The sequence below is a fragment of the Vidua macroura genome, chromosome 3 (genome assembly GCF_024509145.1).
Source record: "Vidua macroura isolate BioBank_ID:100142 chromosome 3, ASM2450914v1, whole genome shotgun sequence".
Taxonomy (NCBI): Eukaryota; Metazoa; Chordata; class Aves; order Passeriformes; family Viduidae; genus Vidua; species Vidua macroura.
The window spans coordinates 44,189,299-44,198,303 of NC_071573.1; positions in this window are offsets into that span (position 1 = coordinate 44,189,299).

Consider the following 9,005-nt stretch of genomic DNA (forward strand, 5'->3'; position numbering starts at 1 on the left):
GGTAAGAACGTGCTTCTGTGCAGAATAACAGAAGACATCGTCCACCACCCCCTCCTCACTGTCTATTTTTCTCCCACTTAAGTCTGTGAGGAAATCCTCTTGGTAAAGCCAGTTAATAAGATTAGATAAATGTCTTTGAAACGAAAATGCTGATATAAAAATCAGAACAACAGAGCACCAGCTGGCTTTTCTTTTGCTCATTCAAATGCAGCTGGAACATCACAGCCAGTAACGTGCAAACTGGGAGTGATAATCAATAAGCAGTGAAACAAGAGCAAGATGCCTCTGGAGGAATTTTCCCTTGGTGAGAAAGATGGATTAACTTTAATTCTCAAGGCACATGAACAAAAAACATTTGCCTAAATTCAGACATAGTTTAAATACTGCTCCAGAGAAACGTGACAGCCTGAAATAGCACTGAAACAAGATCCTCAGGACACAGCCAATGATGATATTTAATGTAGGCACTGGCTTTTTTTAATGCAAGGTAGCTGCTGCATTGTATAATAAGGAACATATAATAACAATGTATAATGATTAAAGTCTGTTTAATTAAGGACACAGGGTGAGAGAATGATATTGCTGACTATTATAGGTCTGTGCATACAGAGGCATGCAGTTCTGGGCAGCTTATCCAGCAGGGTGCTGTGTACACAGCAGGCTAAAGACAGAAACATTAACTAAATCACAAGTTCGGATCATTTATCTTATCATCACATGGAGGAAGAGTTTATCTTTCAAGCAGGCACACCTGCTCTCCTTGTAAAACTTTACTCATTCCATTGCCAATCGTGTTCTTTCTTCTTGTTCAAACATGCCGCTGGAGAAGTGGGATGGAGCCTAGGGTGGGTGTCCATCTCTCCTGGAGCGAGCTCTTGTCTCTGCATCTGCACATCCTGTCTCAGGTGGGAACACTTGCCTGTCCTGGGGCACTGGCCCATGGCAGCAGCACAGAGGCTCCATCGCCCACTCACGTCACCCACAAGAAGGGTGCCGGGCTGAGATCAAAAATACTCTACAGGCATTTACAGAAACAACACAAACTCCTAATTTTGTGCTTCTGCTTATGGAATAAAGGGATAGGAATTAAATTTGGGAATGTGATGAAATTTGAGAGTTTTATTGGTTTGTGGTAGTCTAGTGAACTGGGTTCAAAATCTCATTAACTGGGATTTCAGATGAAACCTGTAATGTCTTTCAAGATAAAATAGACATGAAATGTCAAACCTCTGGCCAAAGAGACAACTCTATGAGGGTGGCATCAAACCCATGTAGATGAATGATCATGTCAAAAAGTGTATTGAGTTAAGCAAAGATCATATAAATCCTAGAAATTGAGATAAGGATCTGAAAAAGTCATGTTAGAGTTGAGAGCATTTGCCACCAAAGTGGGAATTATTTCAGTTAGTCTGACCTCAATCTTAAGCAAGACTGGTCCTATAGATGAGAAACTAAAACAAGAGCAGGTGCAGGGAAATGTTACTGGGCATATCCATGAAATAACAAACCTATTTTATAAGTGGACACTAAAAAAGCTGTGCTTGTTTAACATTAAAAAAAATGAAGTCCAAGAAAGGATATGGTTCCTTATTATAAATACATTGAAGTGATATGCAAATATTAGATAGAGAGCAGAGCCACCCAACTAGGGGACAATATTGGCACAAGAACAAATTAATATGAATGGGCTGTGAAAAGAAACTTGGATACTAGAAGAGGGTTTCTAAGCAACATGGACAAGGTTCTTGTACAACAGTACAGCAAACAGATGAGTAGGAGAGACAGATTATTTCTGGTATTTGACAGAGCTGAAAAAGATTGTGTGCAATCTGGTTGACTGAACTAGCAGCAGACAGCACCTAGGAGGTCCCTTCTAGTCCCATCCTTGACATTTCTAAATGGTTTTCACTAATTGGAGGGGAAACTACATACACAAAGGTCAAACTTGATATCTTTGGAAAATGTGTATAAAAACACCTGAATAAATAGAGCTTATATTAGGCCAGTTTGTAAAAGTCAAAAGGAAATGAAAGCTTCCTCTTGATTGCTATCAGCTGCAATCCCTGCCATCCAGCAAGGCTGTTGCCAAGAGAATCTCCACTGTCACTGACCTACCGACGTACATGGCTGGGGCACTCATGCTCACATCCTTTTTGCTCTGAGCCTGCAAAAGCCACAGCAGATCACCAGGCTGCAGATGCTGGGCTGCAGGGCTCCCTCCATCACACATCCTGTCTTTCTCACAGACAGGACAGCACCTTGCTTAATGTTAATGAAAACAAACTCTCAAAATATCCACAGCATAGGTTTGACACAGTTCATGTTAAATTAAAATCCATGAATCAAGTACAAGTATTTGCATATGTGGTTGCTTTTTTCTGAGATCAGTGTCTGTCTTGCTTCAGTACGTTCACCTCCGTAAAAGTAAGGGATGCTAAGAAACTCTGTTGGGCACTATCTCATATTAGCTGGTATAGATAATGAACAAAAAAAAAAAAAATCCAGTCCCACAGTAACCTCCCTTCTCCTCCCCACCCTGCTTCATTGAATGTATGCAAATCACATGGGAGAATAAAGAAAAGAAAAAAACAAAAAAAAGAAACATTACAAATCAGGTTAAATTGCTCAGTATTTCTAGCATAAATAAATAAACAACAATGGTGTGTGATAAAGCTTTAAAGCTCACAATGTGATTCCTCATGTCAAGTAACTACTGATTAATTTGAATAGAAATTAACAGCAAACTGGAAGATAATTGTGTGGAAGCTCTGTATCCTGGATCCAGAGCACAGGTGCTGGGACACATCTGCCCCAAGGGTAGCAGAGAGACCATTATTCTTAACCAGAAAACACCCTGCCCCCACTTTTACAGCAGAAGACTCAGGAGGACAGGGAAATGCTATCAACTTGATGGCTATCAGTACTGTAATCATTGCACAACCATGTCTCCAGAGGTATATTTAATATCAGATGCATTTTCAACCAAATAAATATTCCAGACTTCAGTGTTAATACACCATTAAAATGTCACCATGATGCTACATGGAATACTATAAATTAGACCTTGAATATTAGAGGCCAGGCAGGAATAGCCATTACTCTCGCCCCTGCTCCTTTCTCCATCACTGCCTACCCTCCCAGAGAAAAATATTTGTAAAAGAAGCAGCTTGTCACAGTGTCTGTGACTTTGAGGCAGACACTCTTTATCTGCTGATGCAGGTTCCTAAATATCAAGAAATGAACGCTGGGAGGGTCAGCTGGAGAACATTTTCAGTTCAGAGTATGGTGTTGAAGATGTGAGCTAGGTTTGCTTTATCTTCCCTCCTGCCTCTTTTTCTCCTCCCTCTTCCCTCACATCATCTCTCCCTACCCCTTCCCTTTGGCACTATATTAACCAGAAGGCAGCTGCTTCCACAGCAGAACAATGTTTGGGCAGAGTCCATGTTGACACAAGTGCATTATATCCTCAAGGGTCAACTGCAGCTTTTTGCCTTTTTTTTTTAGCACTTATTTTTTGTCATCTGTGAAGAATTAACCTTCTGCTTTTGCACAGGTGCCATTAGTGCAAAATTTATGAGCGCATCTAATTGTCTTCTCCTATCACTGTACTAGCCTGCCAGTTTAAGGGCAGTATTATTTTCCCATTAATACTACTAGAAATCCTCCCCCCCCCTTGATATTTAATAAAAGGTGCACATAGGACTGGCTAGAGAACCAGGATTCCATTCTTCCATCTTGGGCTTTTCTGAGCAAGAATTATTAGGAGGAACCTTATTGCTCTCTGCAACTACCTGAAAGGCGATTGTAACCAGATGGGACTTGGTCTTCTCTCCCAAGTAACAAGCAATTAGACAAGAAGAAATTGGCCTAAAGATGCACCAGGGAAAGTTTAAGCTGGATATTAAGAAAGATTTGTTCACCAAATGGTGATCAGGCATTGTAACAGGCTGTCCTGGGAAGTGACAGAATCACCAACCTTGGAGTTGTTAAAATAAAATGTGTGGATGTGGCACTTGAGGATATGGTTTAGTGTTGAACAAGGTAGTGTTGGACTCAATGATCATAGAGGTCTTTTCCAGCCTCAGTGATTCTTGCACCTAAAAGCCAAACACAAACCCACAGCATAGCAGCCCATGGCCCAAATATTGGCTAACTTGGCATCTCAACATCTGCCCTCTGTGCAAGGGAGAGCTGTCCAAGGGCTTGGCCTACTGTTCACAACCCCTCTCTTAAGCACACCTATGCTTCTCAGCCCTGGAGTCCTCTAGGAATGGCAACCTTGACATGGGAGGGCCGATGTGTACAGCCCATGATTACAATGTACAGTTTGAGAAGTACCTTTGTCAGTGCACCATCCTGCAGCTCTGAAGGGGCAAAACAGCTTCAGCCACCTAGAGGCAACAGCACAGCCAAAACACTCTAACTGCTGTTTCTGGGAAACAGAATCATTCCTCACCATTTCAGAAAACATCCCAATTCCATAAAATGCTCTTTAAGTGAAGTTCAGCCAGTGGAGTTGCTTACAGAGAGGTATATCTGGGACAATTCCATCTATTACCCAAGGATGTATCTTTACTAGTGAAATTCCTCACAGATTTACGACTGACATTCTCAGAACAAACAGCCTGTGATTCTTCTAGATATTCTAGGCACATTTACTGCAAGCTATAAGTTTTTTTTTTTTTCTGGTGGCAGTATTCTCCACAGTCTATGAAAAATGGACTATCTGATGGTGCTTGACTATTCTTTCTTTAATGGGATCTCTACTAAAATCAGCGCAAAGAAACATATCCCACCCTCACTTCTAAAAATTGCACATTAATAGTTCAGTGTGCAGATACAATTTAGATACGAAACAATCAAGCAAATTAAAGATTTTTGTTTTTTTTAAGAAACTTCCACCAAGTCTGTGTGTTTACTCTTCCAAAACACAATGCCGTGGTATCTCAGAGTTTCTGAAGTGGCAGTGTAGGCACTGTACTCTTATGTTTCATTGAGTGCTCGTTCAAAACAGCTGCATGTTCTATATAAAACATGTTTACATAGTAAATGAAATTCCTGTAGACACAAAGAAATGATAATGAATAACCATTCCTGCATTTCAAATTTTGCAGGACTGTGGGAAGGATCAGTGCATGACAAAATAGTTAATGTTCACCCACTTTCTGGCACATGAAATCTGTTACTACAACTAATCCCTTATAGAGAAAAGAAAACATGGAGAACAAACTGGCGCTGGCTGGTTCTACTATGCTTTTTTTTTTTTTTTTTTTTTTTTTTTTGAGAAACTGTGAAATGCATATACATGGGAGAGGAACAGAGGAGGTATTCAGTGGAGAATGCCAGAAGGCGTGGACTCCTTTTGGTAGGCAAGGCTGTTGGCTTTAATTGTATATATTGTCTTGGATTCTCACCTTCGGAAAAAACACCAGTTTGATCTCACAAAGTATTCACTACCCATATTTACATCCTATTGCCTGAGCCCCAGGGAAGAAAACAACAGGCATTTTCCTTTCAATTTCTATCTGAAAATCTACATGGCTTAAAAGACTTTTTAAATAAGAGATCTTCATTGATCCTTGAAAATTTTTAAAAAGCAAATATCAGGTGCTTTAACTTACAGTGCTGCCCTAAAAAAGCTTCAAAAAGAAAACTAATTTCTACTCTAGGTGAAGCTTTTTCAGAAACACAAACATATTAAAGAATCTAGTAGTTGCTTTGTAGCTGTGAAGTCCCACACATGATCCTCACTTCCTTGCAATGTAAGCCACTAAATTAATGAGGTTTTGTTATACAGCAAATTTATCTGAACTATGTGGCTCTTTCTTCCAGTCCCCTGAAAATACACACGCCTGAAAAAGATGTACAGCTAGAAACCAACCCCCTTCAAAGGAAACTGAAACATTGTGGAGAGGATCCTTACCAGAGTAAAGGATCTGCCCCAAAGAAGATGGAACAGGAATAATTCATACCAGCCAGGAATCTGCTCTGCATCTGCAGACCAATTTATGAAAAAAAAGGTGATACACCACACATGAACCAGATGCACTCATGTAGTGTAGGCAAAAATGAACTCTGCTGGGCATGTTCCAACATTTCTACATAAGATTTCACAGTGTACAAAAATCACATAATATGAATGAAAATCTTTTCTAACTGCAACCTGTCTGCATGGTTTGAAATTGCTACCGTGGACAAAGGCCACCCAATAAGCAATGCTCAACTAGCTCTTCTTCACAGAGCAGCATATGAGTAGCACATTTCAGCTACAACAGACTGAAAAATCATTACCACAGCAATAAGGCTGAGAGCTTAGTGAAATTTTCCCAATAAACATATTTCTTGACAATAATGATTTTTATTCAAAATATATACATTGCTTTCGAGAAAAAATAATTTTTGGTGCTCTCATAGCAATTAATAAACGACAATCTGAATTTTTTTCTTTTAGGAATATCAATACTTATGTTTTGTAAAAAGCAATATTTTGTTAAATTATTTATTAAATTTGAATAACTCATTCTTTTAAACTATGTAAGGAGAGGGGAAGCTGATGGACTTCTGACAAATTCCAAAAGTCCTCAGCAAGTAGTGTGGAAAATGTGATGAACCTCTATTTAACTATTAAAATGATTGCAAAAAAATTTTTTCAGATGTGTTCAATTTCTCCAAAAGTGATCTGAAACAAATGAGAAAACAAATTTCTACAGAAGACACAATTAAGAAACGTATAAACAAAACTGATGAAATCAGAAGAAAACTTGATTTTTTTTTTTATACACAGCCTAAGAAAAGAGAGAAGAAAGTGAATGTCAGCATGGAGTGCTATTTTGAATTACGAAACACTGCCACCATGTGTTCACTTCAAAGGCCATCAGGCTGCTTGAAAACCGGTAGATGGGGTGCATTAAAAGATGAAGTAAATCAAATTTGTTGCTCTATCTCTTACGTAAACGTTTCTGTATAATGCAGTAGTGATGACAACCCTAAAAAGGTTTTAATTACTTTTAGTTGCTGGTGTTATGTTTGAATAAGAACACATGGTTCTGTTTCTAACCCTTCCTGTTGCCATTGAGGAGAGCACAAACTGGAGAATGACTCAAAGAACATAAAGAACAAGCTTTCTTTTCACACAGAGATGCCTAACCATAAAAGATATTTCATTTTACTTGTGCAATGCCCATCTCAGCAAACTTGTACTTCATCCTAATGCTCCCTAGAAAGTACCAAAAATCACAAACGTTGAAATGGCTTGAAGCTATGTCAGGAGAGGCTTAGGCTGGATATTAGAAAAATGTTCTCCATCCAGAAGGTTTTTGGGTACTGGAACAGGCTCCCCAGGGAAGTGGTAACAGCACCAGCCTGACAGAGTTCAAGAAGTTTTTGGACAATGCTGTCAGGCACAGGGTGTGGCTCTTGGAGATGGTTCTGTGCAAGGCCAGGAGTCGGACTCAATTATCCTTGTGGGTTCCTTCCAACTTGGCATATTCTGTGACTCTCTGATAAATTGACTAATTGAACTTGGCCTAACTGACTTAAGAATCATCATCCCCTCATTAGCATTATCTAGGTAAACAAAATAATTCAACACTTTTCCTCATGGGGTGCTACAGCTTCCAAAGTTGTGTCTATATAGATTTACTGTGTGAATACCTCAAGGAAAACACAGACCCTGGGGAGCAAGGCTAACAATTAAATCAGATCCAAGTAATACTTAAAATACCACACTTGGAAGAAAACATATTTTGGTACAATTCTAGATGTATCTAGATACATAGTTATTCCAAGCTTCTTTTGCTCTCAGGAATGCTAAATATTCGGAGTCTAGACTCTTTCTCATTTCTTAAAAGTGATTCTAAAGAGATGGCAAAGGTAAGTAACTGCAGTGGAAAAGTAAGTAACTAATAAAAGACAAACCAAATGACTTTGACCACATCTCTTGCCATTTGTTCTTCAGTGTGCATTGTAGGATATACACTTATTCTACAGCTCTATTCCACAAGTCTTTTAACAGCAGGAAAAATCCGTAAGCCCTGCATGCAAATGACATGCAGGGTTGTCATAAGCCATAAGCCCTGCATGCATAAGCCTTTCTGTTAAATGACAGCATTGAGTCAGAATAACTAACTGGATTGTCCCAGCCTGTTCCAGATTTGTTTAACAATAGATGGTAGCAGTGTTCCTATCAGAGAGCTTCAGAGGTAGGAAAACAAACTGAAAAAGCATCTTTGACAGAATTGCCAGAAATTCTTCATGCTTCTTACCATAAACTTAGAGCAGCAAATCACATCTGTGGTACTAATTAGGGAAGAAGAAACTGTCAATGTGCTCCATCTTAGGTAAAGCAAATGAAGTGAACTGAATGCAAGATCATTTTACCAAAGTTTAAATATAGCAACAAAAGGAGAACTTATGTTGTGGAAAATACACTTCTGCAGCCTATTAGGTACCTTTTAGTGCATGAATGCACGTTCAAAAGGAGAAAGTGTGCCACCTATTTATGTACATTCAAAACATGACTGTGTGGTAATTTCTTGATCTTCTTCCTACAATGAATATATAAAACTTAAATGATTTTTGTCTCAGAATACTTGTCACCATCAAATCAAATGTCATCATAAATGCCACTACCAAGACACACTTAGCAGAAGTTAGTATATCCGAGCAAAGTCAGTGGGTACAAAATAAGCCTCCAAAAATATAATTAGGATCTGCTGACTCAGGCTTTAAAAAAAGCTGAACTTTTAGACTGTGGCTTATACACTACCTTAGACTAATTATTCTCTATTTCTAGATTTAATCTATTTTATCTAGTTCAAACTTCTTCATCTAGCTTATTTTCATGGCAACAAAAGAATTTTTGGGAAGTGACTAAGCTAAATTTCAAACACACACAATATATTTTAAGAGTAACACAAAGGAAGCAATATGATCTTAGTTTATATCCATCCCCCACAATGAATAAACTGAACTAGTAATTCTCTAGCTGTGATTTCCAGTCAAGA